Here is a 23570-nt window from a genome sequence, read left to right as displayed (position 1 = left end):
TAGTTCTACTGCCAGTTAAGACACTATTTTAGGGGACTTCCCTGGTGGCACAGTGGTTAAGGCTCTGCACTCCCAATGCAGGGGGTGGGGGTTCGGTCCCTGGTCAGGGAACTAGATCCCACATGCATGCTGCAACTAAGGAGACTATGTGCCGCAACTAAGGAGCCCGTGTGCCACAACTAAGGAGCCCGCCTGCCACAACTAAGGAGCTCACCTGCTGCAACTAAGACCTGGCGCAACCAAATAAATTAAAACAAAAAAAGATACTATCTTAAGTATTTTTATCTTTTCTAACTGAATTTGAAAAAAAAATGACATAAGAAGTCTGGTGGCACAGTGGGAGTTTAAAAAAGAAGTAATTTTGTAGAAGTAATCATGAAAGCCGAGTTTAGCAGAAAGCATTAAGAAACACAGATTATTCTTCAGACACAGTTTAAGGAAACTTGAAAATGATTTTACAGAATATAAAAAATTCCTGCACATCACATATGTATGAGGCACTGCAGGAATAGAATGGCACCATGAGCTTTCCTTTTAACACGGCTATCTTAATGATCACTGGTGCTAACAAGTACCAGGAAACTTTATGAAAGATGGATTTTGTACCCCTTCTCTCCATGTCTAGTATTTCAAATGGCTGTCTCTGAATCTGGTGGGCAGAGACAGGACAGATCTCTGCACAGAGACAGACGACTGCATTTTCCATGCTTGGGCGACATGTGGCACCCCCATATGGGACGTGTGACTTTCAGGCCCTTTGTGAAAATGGTGTTGGCTTCTGCTCCGTGCCCTGGGCACAGATTCTTGTTTGTTGGGTACCCTGCTATAGCTAATCATTCCTGGAAGGGTTATTTTATTTGTGATCTAAACATCCTCTAGTAAATGTAGATGAATAAAATGTCTAAAAAACAAAATCCATCTAGGTATAATTTATGAGACACACGTTAATATATAGGGCATTGAAAGGTTGAGAGTAAACAAATCTTAAAAAAAAGATATGCCAGGCAAATAATAACCAAAAGAAATCTGAGGTAGCTATATTAATATGAGACAAAATAGATTCTAAGGGGAAAAAAAGCATTATTAGAATAAAGAATGCCACTAGACAATGAAAACCGTTCAACTCACCAGGAAGAAATAAAAATTCCAAACTCACATGCATCTAGTAAAGTAAAATCAAAACACATCAAGCACTACAGGGAGAAACTGTCAGTTACATCCTCATAACGTAGGATTTCAATACACCTTACTCAGTTATTGATGGAAAGCATTTGAAAAATTAGTAATAGAAAATCTGCATATACTTAATAAGCTAAATTTAATAAATATATATAGGACCCTCTCCCTCCTGATGATTAGATAACCTACACTCTTTCCAGACTCTCATGTAACATTTACAAAAACTGACCATATACTAGACAACAATTCAAGTCTCCACACATTTCAAATAATTGATTTTATACAAGATCTAGTTATCTGACCACAATTGTTAGAAACCTGTAACAAAAATATGGAGTAAACAGTTCTGTGTTTGTAAATTTATTTATTCTAAATAAATTGTGGGTCAATCAAGAAATTAGGCATACCATTAAACAAACTCATTTTAAGCCAAAAGAAAAGTGACAGGTGTGCTAGCATTGTAAGATTGCAGCGTAAATTTACTTTGACACTGGGAAAATAGGCTGTAATATTTCTGCAATGATGTGTTCCAGTATTTTAGGAATCATAAAATAGAAAATTCTATTTAAGGGGACTCTCTTGCTGTTATCTAAGGTTTGGAGAGAGGGGAGTGTTCCTTGTACTGTTTAAGGGGAAAAGGGGGGTTCTAGGTTTGTTTTTATAAAGAGAGGGGGGCAGGAACTATCCCTTTAGTTATGTGGATATCTCAAATAGAAAGAACTTACATTTTCAAATGAATAAAAGTATATTTTAATCCTTTTTCATTTATTTTGTCCTATGCTTCATATCCTTGATCAACTTTATCCTCTTGCTCAAAGTATTTTAAGTGTTTAAGATATCCTAAATATCATCTTAGCCCAGATGGTTCATTTACAGGCTGGTGCTCTTTGGGCTGGATCACCACCCTGCCCAGGCCAGTGGCAGACCCAGGGGAGCTGAAGGAAGCCTCCCACGGTTCTAAAGAAGCTCCAGCTGCCTGGAGAAACCCCCAGTATATATATTTGGCTGATTCTCCAGCTGAAAATCTCCATTAAACTGCAAGGGAGCACTTCCGCCCTCCCCTGCCTAGCTCCTCTAAACTCAATCTCTCATCCTCCAAACTCCTTTACTGACCTCTTCTCATGTTTACTTGTTCTTTGTAAGCAATATATTTATCATATCTATTTATTTTCCCGTCAGCTATTGATTGATTGCTCTGTGTGCCCTCTATCTCTCTTTCAGAGGCTCTAAAGAAGAGGTCTGTGTCTGTGTAGTTCTATAAGAACAGCAAACGAAAATGTCCTCACATTTTAAATATTCTTTTAGTTTGGAAGCCATCTCACACTTAGAGAAGAGTTACAGGTATAGTTCAAAGAACCCTTTTTTGACTTGAGCCTTTTGAGAATAAGGTGCTGACCTGATGCCCCTTTCTCCCATACTTTGTGTGTATTCTTTACAAATAAAGATACTCTCTTACATAATCACAGACCAGCCATCAAAATCACGAAATTACCACTGATATATTACTGTCATCTAATTCTCTAATCCATTCAGGTTTCCCCAGTTGTCCAGTAATAAATAAAAGGATCCAGGTCAAAATAATTATGTTGCATTTATTTGTCATGTCTCTTTAATCTCCTTTAATGACCTTGACACTTTCAAACATTTGAAGCAAGTTGTTTTGTAGACTGTCCGTCAATTTGCATTGTCCTTGCCCATGGGACTTACCAAGTCTAGCTATCCTTCCTTTTACATATTGGCCTGAAAGACAGGAGTAGAGCCTTCTATTACCTCAGGGCATTCTTTGAGAGCTCCACCTGCACCCCTTCAAGAAGGTTCTCTCTTCTCTAGAGTCCAAAAAATGCCCGGGTGGTAATAGTATCTTGGTGCCTAGTTCTTGATTCCTCCCTACAGCTTTGTTCCCAGTGTCCTGTAAGAAATAAGGGATCTCCTAAGGGAAAGGAAGCAGCTTGTGAAGTAAGTTTCCAGACATTCAGGAAAGAATGCCCTGAACATTCTACCCACCTGATATCTCCACTTGAATGTCTGGTAGGCATCTTACAGTTATCACGCCCAGATGAATTGCTGATCTTCCCTCCAAATCATCCTAGTGCTGCAGCCTTGCCCACGTCTGTTCATGTCAGTTCCTGCCTTCCAATTTCTCAGACCACAAACCTTTATGTCATCCTTGATTTGTCTCTTTCTGTCACACTCCAATGGTCCACTGTCTGTCATAATCAGACCAGTTATTAAATCCTATTGGCTCTCACCATTTCCATCACTACCACCCTGGTCCAACCTACCATGCTCTCTCACCTGACTGCTTCAGTAGTCTCTCAATTGGTCTCCTGATTCTACCCTCACTCCCCTACAGTCTGTTGTCAACTCAGCAGCCAGAGTGACCCAGATCCCTTCCTCCTCTGCTCAAAACCCTCTTTTGGGCTCCCCATCTCACCCAGAGTAAAGTCAAGATCCTTCTGGTGGTTTAGAATATCCTGAACGATCTTCCCGCCATACCTCTGCAAACACATCTCCTCCCTCCCTCCCCTCACTCACTCCATTCCAGCTACACTGACCCCCTTGACCTTCCGTGAATACACTGGGCTCATCCCATGCCAGGGTCTTTGCACTTGCTGGTCCCTCTGACCAGAATGCTCTTTCTCCAGATATCCATATCTCTTTTCTTCATCCTCTCCAAGTCTTTGCCCTGGTGTCATCTTTTCAAAGACCTACCCTGACCACCTTCTTTAAAACTGTAAACTTTACCCCCATTCTGCACTGCCACTCCACCCTCCCTGCTTTGTATTTTCTTCTTAACATTGTTACTTTCTACTGTACTCTGCTTTCCCTTTAGGATTTGTCAATCACCCCATTTGAAAATAAGGTCCATAGGGCAGGGATTATTTTCACCTTTTTTGTTCACTGATCCCACTGCTTGGAATAGTGCCTGGCACAGAACAAGTACACAGTAAATGCTTGTCAGATGAATGAATATATACCTTGAAAGCCAAGTAAGGAAGGAATAAGGTGATGTCATACAATTTTATTTTAAAATATTTACATCTGATGTGGGGGTCAAAGTGGTGAAGTAGGAAGACTCTGAGCTCACCTCCTCGCATGGACATACCAAAGTTACAACTACTTACAGAGCAACTACCATTGAGAACAACCTGAAGATTAGCAGGAAAAATTTTCCACAATTAAAGATATAAAGAAGGAACCACAATGAGCTGGTAGGAGCGGCAAAAATGGGTCCAGCCATATCCCCTGGTCGGTGACCCACAAATGAGAGGGAAATCACAAGTGCAGAGGTTCTCCCCAAGGAGCAAGGGGTCCAAGCGCAACAGCCTCAGCGTGGGGATCTTGCATGGGGAAGATGAGGCCCCAGAAAGTCAGGCTTTGAACACCAGCTGGGCTTACATTTGGCAGAGCTGGAGGGCTATAGGAAACAAAGACTCTGCTCTTAAAGGGCACGTGTAAAGTCTCACAGGCTCCGAGTCCCAGCAGAGAGGCAGGATGTTCAAAGGAGCCTGGCTCAGACCCACTTGCTGATCTTAGAGAGCCTCCTGCAGAGGCAGGAGGCCGTGGGACTCCCCCTGGGGACTGAGACACTGGAAGCAGACATTTTTGGGATCTCATTTACCGCACTGGCGCTGGCACTCGCAAGTACCATTTGGGAATCCCCTCTCTAGCCAATTAGACCTTCCTTGCCCACTGGCAGCCACAAGCCACTGGGCTGCACAGCCAGCAGGGGGTCAGCCTGCTTATGAGCACGACCACAGTGGTCGGCCCCACCACATCAGAAGTGCACACGCAGCTGACGCAAGGAGCACCCCTAGAGCACATAGGTCCGAGGGGAGTGTGCTACTGGGCCTCACAGGACGTCTCCTGTAAGGACGTCTCCACTTATCCAAGATCAGAAGACATAATGGACCTGCCTGATATGTAGAAATAAACACAGAGAAGTAGGGGAAATGAGGAGACAGAGGAATATGTGCCATATATATATATAATATATATATATACACACACGCACATACACACACAATGGAATAGCCACTGAAAAGAATGAAATCTTGCCATTTTCGATAACTTGGATAAATCTAGAGGGTATTATGCTACGTGAAACAAGACAGAGAAAGACAAATATCATATGATTTCACTTACGTGTGGAATCTAAAAACAAAACAAATGAACAAACAAAAAGAAAACAGACTCATAGATACAGAGAACAAACAGGTGGTTCCCAGAGGGGTGGGGTGGGGTGAAATAGGTGAGGGGAATTAAGAGGTACAAACTTCCAGTTATAAAATTAAAAAGTCTCAGGGAGGTGTTGTACAGCACAGGGAATATCATCAATGGTGCTCTAATAGCTTTGTTTGGGGACAGATGGTTACTATACTTATCGGGGCCATCATTTTGTAATGTATTTAAATGTCGAATCACTATGTTGTACACTTGAGACTAACATAATATTGTACATCAACTACATTAAAATAAAAGATAAAAATAAAAATATATGCATCCTTAGTATTTGTTCTAAGAATTAGCACATAGTGAAATTATAACCTAATTTTGCAAAGTGTAAGATCATTTCTGTGATTTTTACTTGTTTTCCAAATTGTTTTTTAAGATAAAACTCTGATCAAGTGTACTTTTCAGTATTTCTTATGTTATTTTCATCCTATTTCAAGTGGATTGGCTTTATGGGGCCTGCGTGATCATCTGTGGATAAAAATGACCTCATATTTCTCTGAGTGGAAAGGAACAAGCTTTGTTTTTTGGTTTTTTTAAATTTTTTTAAATTAATTAATTAATTTTTAACATCTTTATTGGAGTATAATTGCTTTACAATGGTGTGTTAGTTTCTGCTTTATAACAAAGTGAATCAGCTACACATATACATATATCCCCATATCCCCTCCCTCTTGCCTCTCCCTCCCACCCTCCCTATCCCACCCCTCTAGGTGGGCACAAAACACAACAGAGCTGATCTCCCTGTGCTGTGCGGCTGCTTCCCACTAGCTCTCTGTTTTACATTTGGTAGTGTATATATGTCCATTGTTTTCTTAAAATAGTTCTGTGTGGAAGGGGCTGTGTCCCTGCCGTCCTCTTTCACACTTGCACACCGGGGCATCTGGAGAGCTGCCTAGCCGGCTGCCCTGCCGCACGTGCGAGGCCTTGGAGAAGGATAGAGGGAGTGAGCAGCCGAGGCGATGCCCTTCTACAGCCGTCACCCTCTGCCGTGAGAGTTAAATACGGCAGAGAGCAGCAGCCGAGGGCATTGTAGCCTCCTGTTCTAAACAGTATTTTAGCTTAGCAGCAGAAAATGTTTGACACCATCCCCCCTCCTAGAAGAATCACAAGCAGTTTCTCTTCAGGGAGAAGGAATGAGTTTCCACCCGTTCCCGCGGCATCATCAAAGCTCCCTTAGCCCTGTCCCTTAGTGAGGACTAACAGGAAAGTCTCTCTCTTACCTTGGGGTTGATTTGCTTTGCAAACCTTTCCTCTGCCCAGTAGAAGTTCCCCAATAATGGCTACATTTACATTTTTGTTTCCAGATTAATTAACCACTTGAGGAGTGTAAAACTGAAAGCAAAGGACTTCTGTCTGTTTTCCGGTCTGCTCCCCCACTGGGCTTGGGGACCCCTGGGGACAGAGGGCCTTTCTTAGTCATCCTTGTACCCAGCATGGTCCTGGCACAAACCTGCCCCTACATTATTTATTCATTCAGCAGATCTTTAATGAGTGCCTAGTGCATGCCAAGTTCTAAGAAGCAGCCATAAGCCTGTGACTTCACAGAACTCATATTTTAGTGGGAAGATGATGGATATTAAACAAATAAACAAACAAATAAGGTAATTTCAGATTTTTGTCATTGCTGCAAAGAAAGTAAAACAGGGAAATGGAAGAGTGAGAGCAGGGCTGCCTAGAATAGGGTTTGAGCCCCCCAGCAAGGTGGCGGCAGAAAAGGTGCTTCTAGGGGGTCTGGTACAGGCCGCTTGGTGACCGCCAGGCCCTGTCATTTTGAACCAGCTCCCCCATCTTCTTGACTGACCCTAATGCAGAGGAAGCAAGGCCCGCCTCGAACATTTGTGGGGATACAGCAAGAGGACCAGTGGAGTCCCACATGTCTAAATATCTGTAAGTTATGAACCAAGCTAACAAACTGTTAAATAAAATATGACCTACCTTCTTACCCTGACAAATTAACTTCACAGAGACCTGGAAGGCCAGCTTCAGTATTCTCAGACTCCTCCGAGTTCTGCAATGGAATGCGACAGAGCTGGGTGTGCCAGCCCCCCGACCCTCATCCCTAGATGTACATCCCGACCCTGCCCCCACCTCTCCCCAGCCTGGCTCCATCTCCCACTGTGAGGGGTCTCTGCACACATTTGACATCTCAGTCCCTACGTCCAAGAGCCATTGATGCCTTCTGCAGACAGCCAGCCACCCTGTGGGCCACCTCCGACGTTGGGGTGTGCAAATTGGCAGCACAGACCACCCCCGGGAGGAGGGCCCTGAGGCAGAGGCCCGCGGACTCTGGAAATGAGCTTAGGTCATTTGGGCCTAAGAGAATTGCGGGGTTCCAGGTGACCAGGGCGTGGTCTAGAAGAGGAGACACAGGCCCTGAGTATGCAGATCCCCTTGGCCCCATGGGCTCCTTGCTCCATGGGGAGGGTTGAGGCTGGAGGATGACCACAGTGGCGTCCTCGACAGCCAGGCCCAGGGCCTAGGGATGGTACTAGGAGGGAGGTTACCTTTGCTAATGTAATTAAGGAAGGCCTCTCTGGGGGGGCAGGCGTAGGAACGACATTTGAATGGAGACTTGAATGGTAGGATGAGTCATCCAGGCCAGTATCTGGGAGCAGGGCATTCCCAACTGAGGGAAAAAGAAGTGGCCAGGCAGGTGAAGCTCTGTACGGAAGAAGACTGGGGTGGCTGAGGCCTAACTCAGGGGAGAAGAGTGACAGGAGAAGAGGGCAGATGGTCAGGCAGGGGCAGCGACCTTGGAGGCCGAGGTAAGGAGCCCTGCCTTGACCTGGGTGCAGGGGAGCCTCTGAAGAACTGACACGATCTGAGCCCTGTTATAACCAGATCACTCTGGTGCTGTGTGAAGTGGATGAATCACAAGGAGCCACTGTCAAGGGCAAATCAACAGATTTGAGCACCACTCAAAATGCTTCAGTGCCTTTGATGTAAGGATCCTTGTGATTAATTCTTCCCCAAATTTTCGAACCAAGAAAACTCTCCTACTAAGCTGGCTGCTGTTGACTCAGAGGGTTTCTCCTCCTGTCTAGGCTGCCTGCAAGCTCAGAGCTGAGTTGGTGCTTATTTGCAGGGTAAACTGTTCATTTATCAATCTGGCATCCAGTCTCAATTTTATATCTCCTACCCATATACATGTTTTCACAAACTTTTCTCAGAACAGCAAAAATTATAAGTAAATAACAATAGTAGTTAGAAACATAAGCAGTTGCAACTCAAAACACTGGTACCTGACCAGTAGTTCTTTTGGCAATGTGTACACTGGAAGTTGTTTGTTTGTTTTGTTTTGATTGTTTGGTATATTGTAATTGAGGGGCAGGTAGCATGGAGCTTTTAAATGCACGTTAACCTTTGCTACTAAAAAATTATAGCGACTTGTTGGGACTCAGTTTCTAATCTTTACAAACAAATGAATGCCATGGCTTTTCATAACTCTCCCAACTTTATTACAAGAATGTCATAAAATATTTTAAGATATACAAAAAAGTGTAAAGTATAATACAATGAACACACACATAACCAACTCCCAGTTTAAGGATTCAAGCATTAGCAAATGCAGCTGAAGCTCTGAATTCCCTCCCTAATTATAACCCCTTCCCATTCCCCACTATTCTGAATCTGGTGTTTTATCATCACCAAGCATTTAAAAAATACTTTTATTATATATGTAAGTATGTAACCCTCAAAACAAGTAGCACCGTTCAGTGTGCTTTTACACTTTAAGTGATATCATACTTGGTTTTTTTCTTGCCTTTTTTGCTCAAAATTGTTGATATTTATCCCCTTTGATGCTGGAGCTCACTGATTATCTGTGTGCCATTCCAGCACTATTCTGCATTTGTTCTCCTGATGAAGTACCTTTCACATTGTTTCTACCCCTTCCCCACCTCACTATCACTTTTACTAACAAAGCTGCTGGGAACATTCTTTTTTTTTTTTTTTTTTTTAACATCTTTATTGGAGTATAATTGCTTTACAATGGTGTGTTAGTTTCGACTTTATAACAAAGCGAATCAACTATACATATACATATATCCCCATATCTCCTCCCTCTTGCGTCTCCCTCGCACCTTCGCTATCCCACCCCTCTAGGTGGTCACAAAGCACCGAAGTGATCTCCGTGCTGTGCAGCTGCTTCCCACTAGCTATCTATTTTACATTTGCTGGGAACATTCTTGCATACCCTCCTTGGATTCATTATACCTTAAACTATAAAATATACACATGCATGGAAAACCAAGCCTTTCAGACACAGTTCCTACATAAAGTCATTATTTTCAGAGTGATTTACCATCACTCATATTTGATCCTTTATAATGGCCCCAAGGTGTATATTTTATAAGAAGATGCAATCCACAGAGGGATAGACTGATTTAAAAATCAGAATTATGGAACTTTTGAAAAGCCCTGCAAAGTACCAAGGAGTCATCTAATCGAACACCTTCATTTTATAGACGAGGAAAGTGATTCCAGGACGGGGAAGGGGCCTCCCCAGTGGTGAGCACTGGGCTTCAGAGTGGATCCTATACTGGTCTCCACCATGATGGACATACGTGTGAAATAAATATAATATAAATAAATCCCTTGCTTTTTCTTCTGTTCACTAAGACCCACTAAACAATGCACCATGAGACGTGGACCACTCATAAGTTCTTCCTGGCTGAATTATGACTGCGCTTCCCTTGGTCAATTCAAACCACATTCTTAATTTTTCAAAGGTCAATTTCACCCTAGCTTTGCTGGAGTCGAAGCAAACATCAGAAGATAAAATAGATTTTCTAATCAAACACAAGAATAATTGGATTTGCAAAGGGAAATAAAATCATAAAGGAAAAGAAATTAGAACATAAATATGTTTGGAAGAATTTCTCAGAGCAAGAGTGAGTTATTACAGTTGGGAAACTATGGATTTCCTTGGGGAAGAATGAATTTTAAAAGCTGCCTGTCATTTGATGAGATTCCGTAAGAATTCCCTCTTTGACTAAACTTTAGTCAGGCTCCTCTGAGTCCATCCTCTCCTCAACAAGGCCTCATCCTCGGCTGCAGTCTCTGTCCCACTGGGCCCAGCTCAGCAAGTATTCCCATGCCCTTCATACCTAACCAATTCCCTTAGTAATCTTCCATCCACTGACCTCTCCGTGCCCACTGGCTACACATCCCCAGCTGCCCCTGTTGTATTCAGCATGGAGGTCAATCTCTCTCCCTTATTGCAATAGTCTTGAGTAAACTCTTCCTTGCCTGTTTGATTTCTGTCTGGTGCAATTTTTCTTGGACAGCTTCATGTCTAAATGCCAGAATGTCGCTGGGTCCCAGAGTACAAACTGCCCATAATTAGGAGGACCATGTCTTGGTTAACCTGAAAAGGTTTTAATTTCTCTGTCAAATCTGAATGAGATCCTTGCTGAGTACAGTAATCTTGGTTGTAGGTTTTTCCCTTTCATCACTTTAAATATGTCCTGCCACTCCCTACTGGCTTGCAGAGTTGCTGCTTGAAAGATCAGCTCTTAACCTTATGAGGATTGCCTTGTATGTTATTTGTTGCTTTACCTTGCTGTTTTTAATATTTTTTCTTTGTATTTAATTTTTGATAGTTTGATTAATATGTGTCTTGGCATGTTTCTCCTTGGATTTATCCTGTATGGGACTCTCTGTGCTTCCTGGACTTGACTGACTATTTCCTTTCCCATGTTAGGGAAATTTGCAACTATAATCTCTTCAAATATTTTCTCTGACCCTTTCTTTTTCTCTTCTTCTTCTGGGACCCCTAAAATTTGAATGTTGGTGTGTTTAATGTTGTCCCAGTGGTCTCCGAGACTGTCCTCAATTGTTTTCATTCTTTTTTCTTTATTCTGCTCTTCAGTAGTTATTTCCACTATTTTATCTTCCAGGTCACTTATCCATTCTTCTGCCTCAGTTATTCTGCTATTGATCCCTTCTAGAGAATTTTTAATTTCATTTATTGTGTTGTTCATCATTGTTTGTTTGCTCTTTAGTTCTTCTAGGTCCTTGTTAAACGTTTCTTGCATTTTCTCCATTCTGTTTCCAAGATTTTGGATCATCTTTACTATCATTACTCTGAATTCTTTTTCAGGTAGACTGCCTATTTCCTCTTCATTTGTTTGGTCTGGTGGGTTTTTACCTTGGTCCGTCATCTGCTGTGTGTTTCTCTGTCTTCCCGTTTTGCTTACCTTACTGTGTTTGGGGTCTCCTTTTTGCAGGCTGCAGGTTCGTAGTTCCCGTTGTTTTTGGTGTCTGCCCCCAGTGTGTAAGGTTGGTTCAGTGGGTTGTGTAGGCTTCCTGGTGGAGGGGACTGGTGCCTGTTTTCTGGTGGATGGGGCAGGATCTGGTCTTTCTGGTGGGCAGGGCTGCGTCCAGTGGTGTGTTTTGGGGTGTCTGTGAACTTAGTATGATTTTAGGCAGCCTCTCTGCTAATGGGTGGGGTTGTGTTCCTGTCTTGCTAGTTGTTTGGCATAGGGTGTCCAGCACTGTAGATTGCTGGTTGTTGAGTGGAGCTCGGTGTTAGTGTTGAGACGGAGATCTCTGGGCGAGCTCTCACCAATTGACATTACATGGGGCCGGGAGGTCTCTGGTGGATGAATGTCCTGAACTTGGCTCTCCCACCTCAAAGGCTCAGGCCTGACACCCGGCCAGAGCACCAAGACCCTGTCAGCCACACGGCAGATGAGTGGTTTATTACCAAGGATATTAAAGCACAGGAACCAACAGCCAGATGAAGAGAGACATAGGGTGAGGTCGAGAACAAAGAAACTTCAGTCCTCTTGGAGTTTGGAGCCCAGCACAGTGGCACAGGGAGGCATTCTGCTTCACCAACCTGGAAGTTCTCTGAAACCCCTCCTTTTGGATTTTAATGGTGGCTTCACTACACTGCATGGTTGATTAAATCTCTAGGCACTGGTGATTAATTCAACCTCCAGAACCTCTTGGTTAACCTGAGATGGTCTCAGTGCCTGCCTGACACAGAAGCATTATCACCAATGGTGCCCATTCCATTATCAAAAGAGTCCTGGTTTAGACAATAAATTATATGGCCACCCACATGTGATGTGAAATTTACTGGCTAAACTGTCACTGAGGACCTTAATGACAAGAGGACCTGTTGGGCTTAAAAACGGTGTTACAGCAACTACAAAGGACACAAGAGAGCAGACTCTTTAAACGAGAACATTCCTTTTTAGTCCTGACTCCCTAGGCATAGTTACATTTGATTTTATGACCCAAATTAAAATGTTTCTCCATAAATAAAAAATGACTTTCGTCACTTCGTATTTCAAACATGTTCACCCATTGCCTTTATTATACCTCTCCCTTGATGACTGCAGATGGGTTTATCACAGTACATTTTATGAGACATGCATTCCAGAGTGAGAGGGAGGGAGGGAGGAGATAGAGCCTGGGAAAGCCCATGAGGCACAGGCCTTAGGAAAAACAGCGGAGATAAGGGAAGCACTACCTCATTCTCTGCTGAGTATCATTAAAGGACTGAAATGAATTTGCAAAACAATAACTGAGGTTGACACCTGCTCTTGACAGGTGGGAGCAGATCAAGATTGAGCTGTGCTTTTACTGCTGTGGAAAGAGGGCCAGGCAGGAGGGAATCCCCTACCGCCTCCCCCCTGGAAACACTGCGTTTCTTGTCTTCTTTCCTAACACCAAAGGAGGAGACCCCTCATTAAGGTGAGGTTTGTGAGAAATTTTGAGCAATGGTTTTTTTAAGTTACTTCCACTTATTTGAAAATATCTGCAAGAGACCCTTATCCTGCAGAGCTCTCCCACATCCGATGGGATGGGCTGAGAGCTGCAAACCCTGTAGGCAAGATCTCAGGCTCTGGCTTTAGGGTACAGATGGGCTGGGGAGGTGGAGGGGAAAGGGCTGGATTAGGATAATCTCCAAATTTCCTCCTACCAGGAAAGTCTAAGATTCTCCCCTCCACTAGGTTTGTTCGCCCCATTTACAGGCGGAAGATTTGAATGAGGAGAGAGCAAAGTCACTGAGGGGGGCCTCTTGACTTCAGTGTTCAGTATGTGACCTGCAGGACAAGATCACCAGTTTAGAAAGAGGAACAAAGGCCGTCAGAAGGGTGTTTTACCCGTGCTACTCAAAGCACGATCCTGCCCACAGCATCACCCCTCACAGGAGCTGGTTGGAAATGCAGGCTCTCAGGCCCCACCCAGACCCGCTGGATCAGAATCTCCATTTAACAAGACTCCAAGTGATTCGTATGCACTTTAGAGTCTGAGAAACACTGGCTGGAGCTGTGGATTACACTTTGAATAGCAGGACTCCGAAAAGCATTTCAAGCTATGAAATAGCTTTTGAAGAAAATTCTGATGCTTTTATGGGATCAGACCAGCTTTCCAAGCTCCAAGGCATCACTTCCCATACCAGCACCCTCTACAGAATTACTAAACTTAATTTTTTACAATATGAATTTAAATCTGATATGAGTAATAGAAAAGGGGCCTTCATGAATTTTGGGCTGAAGCATGTGCTCTCTCTCTCTCTCTCTCTCTCTCTCTCTTCTCTTTCCTTCTCCCTAAATCTCTGATGCACAGCTTTGCATTAGTAACAATCTTGGATTCATAACACACTCTCAGCATCGTGTTTGTCTTAAGAGGAGGACGCCAACCTTGTTTGGGTTGGAGATTATGAATTATAGTTTGTTTGGCAGTTTGCTGGGTTTGCTTGCCCATGTTTGCCCCTGACTCCTAATTCTGCATCAGCTAGAAGTCTCTCTGCTTAAATAAGCAGGAAACCTCTTTCCCTTCAATTTAAGAAATACTGTATTCTAATTTTATCTTACTGATCATCTGACTAAGGAGTGAAAACCAAGCATAAACCTGTGTTAATAATTTTCCCACCTTTTCTTTGTATCTGGGGCAGATACTGCAGAAAATCATTTGGTGTGAAATGAAGTTTCAATTAGTTCTAATATATGCGTAGTCTTGGGAAGAAACAGGAAGAATTAAATTGCAGGTTTTAGTTGAACTACATGAAATTGCTACTTTTACAAGTTAAAAAAGTCAAATATTGGCAATTTCATTTAGTCAACCTAGTTAGAATGTTTCAGTTAAGAATTTCTTGACCTAAGAAATATTAAGAGGGTTGACAGTGCTATTTGTGGAGGCTGGGTTGTCTCTTTTATTTGGAGATATTTTTTGGAAGTTGGGGCAAATGCTTTGAAGACTAGACAACCATCTTTCTATTCTAAGCAGGCAGGGAGACGTGGGCTGTGGGAAGGTCAAGTTTGGTTGCAGATTCAGGATGAATGTATGTGTCCTTGAAGGAGGCTTATAACCTTCTGCATCTGTGAAATATACAAATGGTGACACAGAAATATAGATAGTTGACACACAAACTAAGGTAAGTTTCTTTTCTACTTCCTTTTTATGTCAGGTGTAGTTAATACTTGAACTCTGACAGGAGTATGAAAAGAAAACTCCCCCCTCACTATGTTAGCATCAGTCTTTAGCTGGAACGTGAGAGAAGAAGCATCAAAGTGAAGTGTAAGAATCTCATCCCTTTCTTGGTTAATTGTCACAGTTACACTATAGGCCTGCTGTGTTCCATGGCACGCTGGGCATAATTCTATGATCGGCCAAATTGCATCACATTCTAATTATGTGTGCTGTCCTGGGATCACACTTTGAGTTGAAGGTGGAGACGTCTTATTCGTGATGATGTGCCCAGTGGCTTCAAGGCAGCTTGGCACACAGTAGGCATCAATAACTGTTTTATGCCAAATTTTAAAATTTGTGGAACAAATGATGACTTTTAATAACTAATCACATTAACAAAAATTGAAAATATTACATTAAAAATCTTTGTGGATTACAGAAACCAAGTTGGCAATAAATATCAAGGGTCACATCCTATGAACAAATAATTATAATAAAATCTCATACCCTATGAACCAGTAATTACAAGACATTTATCTTAGGAGAGAGCCTGAAATTCAAAACAACGTTAGGTTAAAAATAAGTTTGTCAAAATTATATATGAGTTGGAAAAACTGAAAACAACTTAAAAACCCAAGAGTAGGATATAATATTATAGATAAATAAATGATATTTTTGGGAATATTTAATAACATTGGAAAATGCTCAAGTAAGGAGGGGGAGAAAAACCATGACACTAATGTCCTGCTTTTTTTTTTTTAACTTAGCATCACATCACAAAGATGTCCCAAGTATTCAAAATTCTGCCAAAGTAGTGTTTGTAATGGCTGTAGAATTCCATTGGATACAAATACAGTAAGTTAGTAACTATGTTTTATAAATGTACACACATACACACACACTAAAAGTAACGTGGATGGGGTAATATGCATATTGTCTGGCGCCTTCTTTTTCTCAGTTAACAGCATAATCTAGGCAGCTCACCACAGAAGCACATGCAAACCTTCCTCAGTTCATTTTCGTGCCAGGATATTATTCCATTGCAGAGACATGCATTGATTTTTCAAAACAACTTGTATCGATACTTTCAGCTGTTTATAGCTTTTTGCTATTAAACAATCCTGTGATAGATACTTTTTTTTTTTTTTTAGAAATATACCTGGGCTTGTTTGTTTATTTATTTATTTATTTATTTATTTATTTATTTATTTATTTTTTGCTGTGTTGGGTCTTCGTTTCTGTGTGAGGGCTTTCTCTAGTTGCGGCGAGTGGGGGCCACTCTTCATCGTGGTGCGCGGGCCTCTCACTACCGCGGCCTCTCTTGTTGCAGAGCACAGGCTCCAGACGCGCAGGCTCAGTAGTTGTGGCTCACGGGCCCAGTTGCTCCACGGTGTGTGGGATCTTCCCAGACCAGGGCTCGAACCCGTGTTCCCTGCATTGGCAGGCAGATTTTCAACCACTGCGCCACCAGGGAAGCCCCTGTGATAGACACTTTTGACAAAACATTTCTGTGCATTTATGCAAGTACATTTGTGGGATAAATTCTGAAATTGCTGGATCAAAGAGAATGTTCACTTTAAGAACTTGAATAAACTTTGGCAAGGTGCCCTCCAAATTGTCACACCAATGAACACTGTCTTGAACACTGTATGAAGCCACTGCTTCATTTTAAAATGGAAATAGGGGATGGGATATATTTGCATGGGTGTATTTGAAACAGAGCTCATGAGCTCCTGCAACACATGGAGCCATGAAAACTGGGTCTCCCTCCCTCCTTCCCTACGCCCTTCTCACTCTGTCTTCCTTCCCTCCTTCCTGCCTTTCTTCTTTTCTTCCATCCTTCTTTCTCCTTCCCTTCCTTCCCTCCACGTTCCTCCCTTCCCTCCCTCCTTCCCTCCCTTCCTTCCTTTCTTCCTTCCCACCTTATTATTTGATCTAATGGGAGGAGAGACAGGGGGAACATTAGAGTGAAGGCCAGTGAAGAATTCGTGTGGCAGGTAGAGAATTAGAAGAGAACAGGAAATGGGCTTAGCTGGAGGTCGGGTGTTCCCTCTGGGAGGACATGTGCTGAAACTGGACCCACACAGAGGAGGGCAGCATGGCCCCTGCCTAAGGATGACGTGCAATTCTGTGACGTGCTCTGTATTTTACAGTACCTGTGAGGTGACCATGCGCTCACTAACCTTATTGTGGTAAGTGTATCAAATCACGATGTACCTGTATCAAATCATCACCTTGTACATGGTAAAAGATAAACTGAGGTATATTGAACAATTTAAGAGTTTATTGAGCAAAAATAGATTTGAATGGAGTGGCGTTAAATCAGAAGTGGTGAGGAGCCTCCACTGACAGGAGCTCAGGGAGATACTTTACAGAGAAAAGGTGGAAGCCAAGTGAGGAAATCATTGACTGGCTGCAGCTTCAAGCCTTAACCTTACACAACGTTACAGTGCACAGAAATCTGCAGTGTGGGCAAGTAGGACATGGGTGAGGACAATTTAGATGTGTCTCTAATTTTAATGGGCATAGAAAGATTCGTGGAGGATCCTTGTTTAAGATGCAGCTTCTGATTCTGTAGTACTAGAGTGGGGCCTGAGATTCTGCATTTCTAATGGGCTTCCAGGTGACACTGATGCTACTGGTCTGGGCCCACACTTTGAGGAACAGGACTTAGTTGACAAAGCTCCCTGCCAGAAACAACAAGCAGAAGCATCAGCAATCAGTGGGGAGCAGGTGAGCATTACTGTTTAGAGCCAGGAATGCCCCCTGCAAATATTACAAGGTGATAAAATAACGAGCTGGCTCAGTCTGTCACTGCTGCTTCAACCACCAGATCCAGCCTGGCCCACAGCAGCAAAAGGACCAAACAATGTTGCATTAAACCTATGCTTACTTTCCCCACTCTTACAGGAACTCTTACTTTTAAATCAGATTGTATTTTATTTGCTTCATCTCCAAAAGTCAATAATAACTTCTGTCACACAGAGTCCTTCAATATTTCCTTGATTCGTGTAATACCTGGTATCGCTGACACTGTCCCAGGTTTAAGTGACAATTACCTGCCTTTGGTTCAGTCGAGGGTGCCCACAGCCTGCAGCTGGAGGGATAGAGGCCCTGCCCATTACTTTCTTTATCGTATGAGAAGAACAAAATGGAGCTACTGCCCGAAGGCCCAGCATTAACGTGTGTAGTTTCAGTTGGGCTTTACAGCACTGCAACTTCCCTTGGGATTAAACCACTTGAAAGCTCCTCTACAACCTCCCCGTGTTCCACCGAGATATTTTCTGAAGCGTTACATCCGGCAAAGCTAAGGTTGTTAATGTATGTTTAGGAACCAGGATGCTTTTATATTTAATTCTTCCTGTGTGACCATTTCTCTACCATCAGTCCTTGCAAATCAAGAGAAGTTCAAACGCTACAAAAATTCACAAGCTGCAGTTGACAGGAACATTTTTCACCTCTCTGATCCAAGCCAGACAAGTGCATGATGCTGGCAGGCTAGCTGTTCCCTCTCTCGCCTCCTGCCCAAGGATAGGGAGCCCAGATGATACCTAAGATCACACACACACACACAATCACTATACAAACAAGAGCTCCGGGTTGAAGCCTTAGGAAAACTAGTTGATGCTTGTTCTCCTTTTCAAAACATAATCAAGATGACAAGACTCAGACAAGCACAGGTCTTAAGAACTCTGTCACCTGATGAAGCTCTTCAATGTATCCTCTGTGTTTATACCTAGAAAGGTGTTTGCATTTAAGAAATAGGTTTGGGAGGGAGGAGCAAGATGGCGGAAGAGTAAGACGCGGAGATCACCTTCCTTCCCACAGATACAGAGAAACACATCTACGCGTGGAACTGCTCCTACAGAACACCTACTGAACGCTGGCAGAAGACGTCAGACCTCCCAAAAGGCAAGAAAATCCCCACGTACTTGGGTAGGGCAAAAGAAAAAAGAAATAACAGAGACAAAAGAATAGGGACGAGACCTGCACCAGTGAGAGGGAGCCGTGAAGGAGGAAAGGTTTCCACACACTAGGAAGCCCCTTCGTGGGCAGAGACTGCGGGTGGCAGAGGGGGGAAGCTTCGGAGCCATGGAGGAGAGCGCAGCCACAGGGGTGCAGAGGGCAAAGCGCAGAGATTCCCGCACAGCAGCTCGGCGCCGACCAGCACTCACCAGCCCGAGAGGCTTGTCTGCTCACCCGCCGGGGCGGGCGGGGCTGGGAGCTGAGCCTCGGGCTTCGGTGCTAGCTGGGAGGGAGTCCGGGAAAAAGTCTGCAGCTGCTGAAGAGGCAAGAGACTTTTTCTTGCCGCTTTGTTTCGCGGCGTGCAAGGAGAGGGGATTCAGAGCACCGCCTAACCGAACTCCAGAGACGGGCACGAGCCGCGGCTATCAGCGCGGACCCCAGAGACGGGCAGGAGACGCTAGGACTGCTGCTGCCGCCACCAAGAAGCCTGTGTGCGAGCGCAGGTCACTCTCCACACCGCCCCTCCTGGGAGCTGGTGCAGCTCGCCGCTGCCAGGCTCCCGTGGTCCGGGGACAACTTCCCCGGGAGAACGCACGGCGCGCCTCAGGCTGCTGCAACGTCACGCTGGCCTCTGCCGCCGCAGGCTCGCCCCGCCTCCTCCGTACCGCTCCCTCCCCCCGGCCTGAGTGAGCCAGAGCCCCTGAAGCAGCTGCTCCTTTAACCCCGTTCTATCTGGGCGGGGAACGGACGTCCTCAGGCAACCTACATGCAGAGGCGAGTCCAAATCCAAACCTGAACCCCAGGAGCTGTACGAACACAGAAGAGAAAGGGAAATCTCTCCCAGCAGCCTCAGAAGCAGCGGATTAAAGCTCCACAAACAACTTGATGTGCCTGCATCTGTTGAATACCTGAATAGACAACAAATCATCCCAAATTCAAGAGGTGGACTTTGGGAGCAGGATATGTTAATTTTTCCCCTTTTCCTTTTTTTGTGAGTGGCTATGTGTATGCTTCTCGGTGAGATTTTGTCTGTATAGCTTTGCTTTCACCATTAGTCCTAGGGTTAGGTCCGTCCGTTTTTTTTCTTTTTTTTAACTTAAAAAATTTTTTTTTCCCTAATAAATGTTTTCTTAATAATTTTTTCCTTATTTTCTATTTTTAGAAATTTTAAAAAAAATTTTTTAATAAGTTTTTTCATATTTTTTATTTTAAAAAATTAAAAATTTTTTTCTTGATAAATTTTTTTCTAATAATTTTTTTCTTATTTTTTATTATAAAAAATTAATAAATCTATCTTTAAAAAAAATTTTTTTCTGAATACATTTACTCTTAATAATTTTTTTCTTATTTTTTATTATAATAGCATTATTTTATTTTATTTTATCCTCTTTCTTTCTTTCTTTCTATTTTTTTCTCCCTTATACTCTGAGTTGTGTGGATGCAAGGCTCTTGGTGCTCCAGCCAGGCATCAGGGCTGTGCCTCTGAGGTGGGAGAGCCAACTTCAGGACACTGGTCCACAAGAGACCTCCCAGCTCCACGTAATACCAAACGGTGAAAATCTCTCAGAGATCTCCATCTCAACATCAAGACCCAGCTTCACTCAACGACCACCAAGCTACAGTGCTGGACACCCTATGCCAAACAACTAGCAAGACAGGAACATAGCCCCATCCATTAGCAGAGAGGCTGCCTAAAATCATAATAGGGCCACAGACACCCCAAAACACACCACCAGACATGGACGTGCCCACCAGAAAGACAAGATCCAACCTCATTCACCAGAACACAGGCACTAGTCCCCTCCACCAGGAAGCCTACACAACCCACTGAAACAACCTTAGCCACTGGGGACAGATACCAAAAACAACGGGAACTATGAACCTGCAGCCTGTGAAAAGGAGACCCCAAACACAATAAGATAAGCAAAATGAGAAGACAAAAAAACACACAGCAGGTGAAGGAGCAGGGTCAAAACACACCAGACCTAACAAATGAAGAGGAAATAGGCAGTCTACCTGAAAAAGAATTCAGAATAATGATAGTAAAGATGATCCAAAATCTTGGAAATAGAATAGACGAAATGCAAGAAACATTTAACAAGGATGTAAGAAGAACTAAAAAGGAACCAAGCAACGATGAAAAACACAATAAATGAAATTAAAAATACTCTAGACAGGATCAATAGCAGAATAACTGAGGCAGAAGAACGGATAAGTGACCTGGAAGATAAAATAGTGGAAATAACTACTGCAGAGCAGAATAAAGAAAAAAGAATGAAAAGAACTGAGGACAGTCTCAGAGACCTCTGGGACAACATTAAACGCACCAACATTCGAATTATAGGGGTCCCAGAAGAAGAAGAGAAAAAGAAAGGGACTGAGAAAATATTTCAAGAGATTATAGTTGAAAACTTCCTTAATATGGGAAAGGAAATAGTTAATCAAGTCCTGGAAGCACAGAGAGTCCCATACGGGATAAATCCAAGGAGAAACACGCCAAGACACATATTAATCAAACTATCAAAAATTAAATATAAAGAAAACATATTAAAAGCAGCAAGGGAAAAACAACAAATAACACACAAGGGAATCCCCATAAGGTTAACAGCTGACCTTACAGCAGAAACTCTGCAAGCCAGAAGGAAGTGGCAGGATATACTTAAAGTGATGAAGTTGAAAAACCTACAACCAAGGTTACTCTACCCAGCAAGGATCTCATTCAGATTTGATGGAGAAATTAAAACCTTTATAGACAAGCAAAAGCTGAGAGAGTTCAGCACCACCAAACCAGCTTTACAACAAATGCTAAAGGAACTTCTCTAGGCAAGAAACACAAGAGAAGGAAAACGCCTACAACAACAAACCCAAAACATTTAAGAAAATGGGAATAGGAACATACATATCAATAATTACCTTAAATGTAAATGGATTAAATGCTCCCACCAAAAGACACAGACTGGCTGAATGGATACAAAAACAAGACCCATATATATGCTGTCTACAACAGACCCACTTCAGACCTAGAGACACATACAGACTGAAAGTGAGGGGATGGAAAAAGATATTCCATGCAAATGGAAATCAAAAGAAAGCTGGAGTAGCACTTCTCATGTCAGACAAAATAGACTTTAAAATAAAGAGTATTACAAGAGACAAAGAAGGACACTATATAATGATCAAGGGATCGATCCAAGAGGAAGCTATAACAATTGTAAATATTTATGCACCCAACATAGGAGCACCTCAATACATAAGGCAAATACTAACAGCCATAAAAGGGGAAATCGACAGCAACACAATCATAGTAGGGGACTTTAACACCCCACTTTCACCAATGGACAGATCATCCAAAATGAAATTAAATAAGGAAACACAAGCTTTAAATGATACATTAAACAAGATGGACTTAATTGATATTTATAGGACATTCCACCGAAAAACAACAGAATGCACATTTTTCTCAAGTGCTCATGGAACATTCTCCAGGATAGATCATATCTTGGGTCACAAATCAAGCCTTGGTAAATTTAAGAAAATTGAAATCGTATCAAGTATCGTTTCCGACCACAATGCTATGAGACTAGATATCAATTACAGGAAAAGATCTGTAAAAAATACAAACACATGGAGGCTACACAATACACTACTTAATAATGAAGTGATCACTGAAGAAATCAAAGGGGAAATCAAAAAATACCTAGAAACAAATGACAATGGAGATACGACAACCCAAAACCTATGGGACGCAGCAAAAGCAGTGCTAAGTGGGAATTTTATAGCAATACAAGCCTACCTCAAGAAACAGGAAACATCTCGAATAAACAACCTAACCTTGCACCTAAAGCAATTAGAGAAAGAAGAACAAAAAAACCCCAAAGCCAGCAGAAGGAAAGAAATCATAAAGATTAGGTCAGAAATAAATGGAAAAGAAATGAAGGAAACAATAGCAAAAATCAATGAAACTAAAAGCTGGTTCTTTGAGAAGATAAACAAAATTGATAAACCATTAGCCAGACTCATCAAGAGAAAAAGGGAGAAGACTCAAATCAATAGAATTAGAAATGAAAAAGGAGAAGTAACCACTGACACTGCAGAAATACAAAAATTCATGAGAGATTACTACAAGCAAATCTATGCCAATAAAATGGACAACCTGGAAGAAATGGACAGATTCTTAGAAATGCACAAACTGCCGAGACTGAACCAGGAAGAAATAGAAAATATGAACAGACCAATCACAAGCACTGAAATTGAAACTGGGATTAAAAACCTTCCAACAAACAAAAGCCCAGGACCAGATGGCTTCACAGGCGAATTCTATCAAACATTTAGAGAAGAGCTAACACCTATCCTTCTCAAACTCTTCCAAAATATTGCAGAGGGAGGAACACTCTCAAACTCATTCTACGAGGCCACCATCACCCTGATACCAAAACCAGACAAAGATGTCACAAAGAAAGAAAACTACAGGCCAATATCACTGATGAACATAGATGCAAAAATCCTCAACAAAATACTAGCAAACAGAATCCAACAGCACATTAAAAGGATCATACACCATGATCAAGTGGGGTTTATCCCAGGAATGCAAGGATTCTTCCATATACGCAAATCAATCAATGTGATACACCATATTAACAAATTGAAGGAGAAAAACCATATGATCATCTAAATAGATGTAGAGAAAGGTTTTGACAAAATTCAACACCCATTTATGATAAAAGCCCTCCAGAAAGTAGGAATAGAGGGAACTTAGCTCA

At 42.5% G+C, this 23570-nt stretch overlaps 1 protein-coding gene and 1 non-coding gene across 2 annotated transcripts in view; one reads left to right on the top strand and one right to left on the bottom strand.

Moving 5' to 3' along the window:
* NEK11 (NIMA related kinase 11) overlaps positions 1-23570 on the bottom strand; it is a 275201-nt gene that overhangs the window by 5354 nt on the left and 246277 nt on the right.
* Positions 16890-16994, top strand: LOC137766931 (U6 spliceosomal RNA). Its single transcript, XR_011074456.1, has one exon. It is a non-coding gene; the product is annotated as a U6 spliceosomal RNA (small nuclear RNA).

Source organism: Eschrichtius robustus, chromosome 6 (genome assembly GCF_028021215.1).
Source record: "Eschrichtius robustus isolate mEscRob2 chromosome 6, mEscRob2.pri, whole genome shotgun sequence".
In the NCBI taxonomy this organism is placed as follows: Eukaryota; Metazoa; Chordata; class Mammalia; order Artiodactyla; family Eschrichtiidae; genus Eschrichtius; species Eschrichtius robustus.
Note: the sequence above shows the minus strand (reverse complement) of the source record. Positions and strands in the feature narration are given on the sequence as shown.